Source organism: Xenopus laevis, chromosome 8S (genome assembly GCF_017654675.1).
Source record: "Xenopus laevis strain J_2021 chromosome 8S, Xenopus_laevis_v10.1, whole genome shotgun sequence".
In the NCBI taxonomy this organism is placed as follows: Eukaryota; Metazoa; Chordata; class Amphibia; order Anura; family Pipidae; genus Xenopus; species Xenopus laevis.
In genome coordinates this window covers 77270849-77277760 of record NC_054386.1, presented here as the reverse complement: position 1 = coordinate 77277760, position 6912 = coordinate 77270849, and the positions used below count along the sequence as shown (strand labels likewise).

Below are 6912 nucleotides of genomic sequence, written 5' to 3'. Positions count from 1 at the left end.
AAACTGAATTTTGAATAGCACAAACATGAACTCTGCCTATATCGCAATTGCACTCAATGGAGCTATGTTTGTATATTAAATACATTCACTTAAGCTGGCATTAGGAGTAGGAAATTCTCGATCACTGGGGGGTACTAAATGTTAGGTATCCCCAATTATCACTTACCTGATACCACAAGATGGAGCTCCTGTTGCTGCACTCACTGATCAGGAGGAATTTCCATCCAACACCATGGTGTGATTTCCTTACTGCTTCTTCCTTTTTGTGTGGATGTGAAAAGCCAAACGTTAACCAAAATACTTGGCTTTTTCACTATACTGCGCATGCATCTACAAGTAACTAGCACTGGCCAGTGGCCCTGTTAGCACTGTACTTTGGGGTAACAGGTAAGTGATTCTAATCTCTGAGGGATGCCAAGGATTTGACAACCCTGTGATTGAGATCTTCAGGAAAAGTACCTCTCCAGATTATGAACCTAATTTACTATGACTATTTAATTTAGTACTCGGTTCACTTTTTCTCCTCTCTTGCAATACTGAATTTACAGGAGGCCGTGAATTTGTGGTTTTATAGGCCGTTATAGCTCTTGACAGTTTATGGCTTAGATTAACAATTGAGACCACAGTCCCGGTTGCTCTGCCTTCTTTGCCTTTGTAGTGTCCCAGGGATTAGAAACGAATTAGGTAGTAGATTTGGGACATCTCCACCTCTCTCCTTTTCCATTTTCCGATTTCATTTCAAGAACCTGAGTATTGTTTTTTAATATTTATCCTAATTAATGTGGTTACTCTAATTAATTTATAATCAATTACCTGAGTTATAATGAATTATTGAATTAGCACTGGAAAGCACTTTATTAATTAATTGTTGTCCAATTTTGGACGCAGTTACCATAATCAATTATCATACAATTACAATACCACAAATTTTAATCGATTTATTGTGGGTGGATTCATCCAAGGATTTTCCTTCGATCAAAAAAAGCTTAGAAAGCTTATGGGGAAGGTCCCCATAGGCTAACATTGAAGCTCGGTAAGTGCCGAAGTAGGTAGTCAAAGTTTTTTTTAAAGAGACAGTACTTAGACTATTGAATGGTCGAACGATTTTTAGTTTGAATCGTTCGAATCAAAGTCGTAGTCGAAGGTCGTAGTAGCCTATAAGGTCGAAGTACCCCCAAAAAAAGAAATTAGACGTTTTTTTACTTCGAATACTTGAGCTTAGTAAATGTGCCCCTAAGACAAGTAACGATTTGAACACACTAATTAAACACAATTACTCTGCAGTAAAACACATTAACATACCTCTCAACTGTCCCATTTTCAGCGGGACAGCCCAGCTTTTGACAGCTCAACCAGCAGTCCCGCGTTTGTAGTGAAAAGTCCCGACTTTCTCTGCACTGAACAGCCAGAAAAAGAAACAAAGTTTCTAACTTAATTGGCTTTTGGCAGAGAGCCCAGAGCAGCCACCAGGTGCAACTTAAGCTCCCCATAGACGCGACGATTCTTCTTGCCGAATGAACGATTTTAGGGAAGTCCGACCAATCCTTCGAAATTATCGTGTGGTTAGTGGGATTCGAACGATCGTACATCTTACGATTTTTCGGCCGACATCTGTCAGGAAATTGATCGGCCAGGTCAAAAAATCTTTTTCGGTCCCAGTGCAATCTATCTATGTTTGCAGGGCCAAGCAGGCAGCTGCCCTTTGTTTTCCTGGCAAATTGGTCTTTTCAGTTGATGGTCAATTCGTTTGATTGTTCTGAGAAGATCGTGGTCTCGCGATCAGGATCTGATCTTTTAAAAATCTCAACATCTATGGCCAGCTTAAGATACTTTGTAACAATTGTGAGATCAGCAAATAAGTAATTGTAACAATTTACATAAGGAGGTCCCTTGGGAACAGTTAGAGTCATAGCTTAAAGGGCAATTCACTTTCATTAGCAAAACTGTAAAAAAAAACACAGAAAAATGTTCAAACTTTCATAACCTGCCAAATTTTGTAAAATGAACATGGTAATTAGGGGGCGTGACCACGAGACTGGGCGTGGTCAAAAGCATTGCGTGCTGGGAGGGATGCATTAAGCAGAGGCACAATCTCAAACTCCTCTACATCCTGACAAAGAAATGAAGGCTATTAAGATATGTGATCAGTTTCAATAGTTCATTCTTTTGCTTCCAACACGGAAAAAGGAATACGCGGTGCAAGGACGTTATTTAACACTTCATAGCAAATGTACAATGTATAAACTCCTCGCTTTGTTTACAGTTCTACCAGCCAACGAAAAATACGAGCACCACCTCTCCAGCCCACCCCTACTTTGCATTAGAACGAGGGAGCGCGCAGCAACAAGGCCTTCGGGAAAGCAACTGTTGTTGCCATACGTAAATCCGTCATTCTGACCCCGCCCACTCCTAACCCAACCCGCTCCAAGTTTGCCCAGACACGCCTTGTCACATCGCCCCGCCCATAACCCCGCCCCACGCTGTTTTCCTCGCCTCTTGCTTTTCTCTCTATTTTTTTCGTCCACAGCTCTTCCTACCCAGAATCCCCCGCGGAAGCCCTACAATGAAATTTAAGAAGTTTTTTAGGTTTCGGCGCCATTTTCGATTGGACTGAGGTAAGGAGGGATTTTTTTCCCAGGAAATAACTCGCCGCAGCGGTTTTGTGTAGTTTCCCTTCATCTAGCTCAGGCTTCAGCGCACCGAAAAATCGGGAAAAAATTAGAAAAAAATCCCCCGAGGTGTCCGGAGTGTGGCGGCGGCCTCTGTATCCCGTCCAACCCCCCCCCATCTCCTCCCCCGGCTCCGCCCGGCACACAGAGTAGGGACATGAGACCGACCGTTACCCGGGGCAGAATTGGAGGAGGCCGAACTCCACCTCACACCCGTTTACCACGGTGTGGAACATACCAAATCACTTAGCCCGCGGGGGATATTGTCCGTGATACGGCTTTAATTCCTGCTTTAGGGGACAGTGAGGTGGATTTATGTTGGGTGTCGGAGTAAGGAGGGGTCGGCTATAGCAAGGTACACTTGTTTTCTCTTAGTGGGCCATTTTAGCTCATGTTCTTTTGGCTTTTATTTTAAAGTGGAAATAAGAGGGAAAAAGTTGTCTGTTCCTTGTGCGTGTAAATAAATTGGCGTTGTTTGTTTTCTTGGCCGTGCGCAGTGTAAAATGAGTGTGTGTGTATATCTATCTATCTATCTATCTATATACACCCTCCAGTCATCCCCGGCCCTTCTGCAACTCTACTAGTGCCACTATAGAGTATGGATAGAATGTTTATACAGTGGATATAGAGTGGATAGACTATATATAGAGTGGGTATACAGTGGATAGGGTGGATAGAGTATATTATATAGTCTATCCACTCTATACACTGTATATACTGTATATCCACTCTATATATAGTCTATATCCACTCTATATACAGTCTATCCACTCTATACATTGTATATACACTCTATATATAGTCTATATCCACTCTATATACAGTCTATACACTCTATATCCACTGTATACACACTATACACTGTATATACACTCTATATACAGTCTATCCACTCTATACATTGTATATACACTCTATATATAGTCTTTCCACTCTATATACAGTCTATCCACTGTATACACACTATCCACTGTAGAGTGGGGATATAGAGTGGATAGACTGTATATAGAGTGGATATACAGTGGATATAGAGTGGAAAGACTATATATAGCATGTATATACAATGTATAGAGTGGATAGACTGTATATAGTATATATACAGTGTATAGTGTGTATACAGTATATATAGTCTATCCACTCTATATCCAGAGTGGATATACAGTGGATAGACTATATATAGAGTGTATATACAGTGGATAGACTATATATAGAGTGGGATACAGGCGCGACCAATAGAAGCCCAGAATACCTCATAATAATGGATAGATTTAGTGGGTGCTGTTGGGATGTTTTGTTCGAGGGGAGGGGGTGGTCCTGCATTTTAAGGGGAGCATAGTAAATTAATGCATTTAAATGACACCTCTATTTGGGATGAAACATTTGTGTATTTAGTATGTATGTGTGTGTGTATGTGTATATATATATATATATATATATATATATATATATATATATATATATATATATATATATATATATATATATATATATATATATAATGTGTGTGTCATAAGAGAGGGGGCATGGTATTGGGGGATGGGGGCTATTTTACTGGAAGGGCAGTCTGGGCGGGGGGATCTCTATACTGGTTGAGGGGGGGGGGTTTGCAGGGCGCTGTCTGTTGCTGAGGATTAAACAAAGGGGCTCAGAAGCTTACCCCCCTCCCCAGTGGGTGTAAATAATACAGCTGGTAGAGGTGCTGTATTCATTCTCATTTCTTAACTTCTCGATATGTGAATTTATTTTTTTTAATTTCCCAACTAGGAGTTGTTATGCAAAGTGCTACATGATCCCAAACAACACGGTGTCTGATGCACTTTTGTGCCTTTGGGCAGAGGGTGTGAGTTAAGCCTATGAGCTTAGTCTTTAGCAAGTGTGTCGCAAACACTTTGTTTTCTTGATGTGTGTAGCATTGCCGTACTGCATTATCATATACACTTATTGGAGGTGGAATGGATAATAACATATATTTAAGGCCATGCTCAAAAGTACATGTTCAATTAAACGTTCAAAGCCACAATCCAATATTTTCAACCACCTCTCTGTGAATAAGGTTGCCACCTGGCCGGAAAAATGATGATTGATCCCAAAGTGGTTAATAGGGAAAAAAGATAAATATATAGGAAGGCTGGTATTTTTTTTCCAGAAAAGGTGGCAACCCTACCTGTGAATAGTATTTTTATTTAACATTTGAGCAGCTTATAAGGTGACTGCCATAGTGTGACAGCTCTGATACAGTGGAATAGAAAAGTGACTTTCAGCTCAGTTGGATTTCAGATACAATTTATATCTGTCCTTCCCTAAAGTGTATTCACTAATAACAGGAACTTGCACTCACTTCCAGGCTTATGGAGTCCTTTTGTAATATACATCTCAAACTTCTATATGTATCATATAAAGCAAGGATATGTTAGCAAGCAGGAATTTACATTTAATATAGGTTATCCAATTTATACATACATTGACTGATTAAATTATTTATCTATATTATTCTAAAAGGGCTAATGGAAATCCTCAGAGCAGTTTAAAAGGGAGGGGCTAGAAATTGTCAGTTTTAAAAAAAAAAAAAAACTAGTGACTGAAGTCATAACAAATGCTGTTAAATCTATGTAAGGACAGACTACCTCTTTATAAAAAAAAATAAAGACTGATAAACTTGGGCACCTTTTACTTTAAAGAATTAATAAGATGTTTTTGCTTTATTTACAAACCCCCATGTTTCTGCAGTTTATTTTACAATACTGTTGGTGAACATATGATTTTTTTAAAACTTTTCTCTTCTGTAGTAAATATTCTGTTGTAATGCAAACACCAGCATTATAGGTGGATGCTAAAATTTTTCAATTTTAAAGTTTGTAAAAGGCAAAGTTTTAAAATCATTGAAGTTTACTTTCTTAAATATTTATATTTTAAAAACAATCCTTTCAGTTGCCAGCTGCATAGAGTATAACAATTAAACTGGTTTCTTGGCTGTCATTTGCAAGAGGATTGATCCACAATGTAAAGAAAGCAATTTACTGTCCATACTGTTTAAATGAAATGTATTAACATTAAAGACTTCAATATCTTATTGTTTAACCATGCATTTTACGTCAACAGACTTTCTATTTGAAGTAAGAGCCTTTTTATCGAAACAAAACCAAGGTTGCTAAGAACCTGCCTGCTATTGGCTGATAAGGTAATGTATATTTTAAAGACAGCAGTTTTTCCAAAGGGCATGAACAATACACTTAATTATCTCTTTACAGAACATTAAATGGTGTAGGGCCAATTTATATTTCACCAATTTGCAAGTTATTCTAGTTCCTACTGTTCTCACCCACTTTGCTAAAACACCTATAATATATATGCATTACTGCACAACAGAAATACTATCTCGCAGGATGATACACTACTAGAGAATTAACATAAGTTTAGCACATAGAACATTTAATAAATTACTTAGATTGTAAGCTGTATGGGGCAGGGAAGTCTTTTTGTCTCTCATCACATAATCTTGAATGTAATTGCATTTGTGTACATATTTTTATTTTCCCCTGTCTATTCTTTTTATTGTTCTGTTTTTATGTACAGCGCTACACTTGCAAGTAGCGCTATATAAATAAAAATATTCACATCTAATTTGCATTTGTTGTTATGCTTAGTGTGCTGTCAAAGTACAGATGTATCATTTGTGCATGAATGAACTCACATCTGGCAGCCCAAATAGATCAGTGCAGATCTCTGGATTTGAATAGTAGTATTCGTTTTTTTATCCTGTGGTTAGTATAAGGCAATAGAGCTATGAAACGTTCATGTGCAGGCTTTGAGAAGACATAAAGGAACAATAACACCAAAAATGAAAGTGTTTTAAAATGTAATTTAGTGTTGCCCTGCACTGGTGTAACTGGTGTGTTTGCTGTAGAAATACAACTATAGTTATATAGTAGTATATAAACAGCTACTGTGTAGGCAAGGGGGAGCCATTCAAAGGAGTAAAGGTTGCAGATAAGCTCTGTAGAATATAATGGTGTTCTGCAGGGCTTGTCTGTTAACTGATAGTTAACCTATGCTATTTAGCCCTTTAGCTTTTTTGTATACTCAATTGTAGTGTTTCAGAAGCAAACAGATCAGTTTTACCAGTGCAGTACAACAGTAGATTATAGTTTAATTACTTTGAGGTGCTGGCCACACGAGCAGACTCGGGGAGATTAGTCGCCCCATCGACAAATCTCCTCTTCTTCGGGACAACAATCTCCCCGAA

At 38.5% G+C, this 6912-nt stretch overlaps 1 long non-coding RNA gene across 1 annotated transcript; it reads left to right on the top strand.

The window, feature by feature from the left end:
• The first annotated feature begins 2071 nt into the window (after positions 1-2071).
• Positions 2072-6290, top strand: LOC121397746. Its single transcript, XR_005963891.1, has 2 exons — positions 2072-2615; positions 5769-6290. It is a non-coding gene; the product is annotated as an uncharacterized LOC121397746 (long non-coding RNA).
• The last annotated feature ends 622 nt before the right edge of the window (positions 6291-6912 follow it).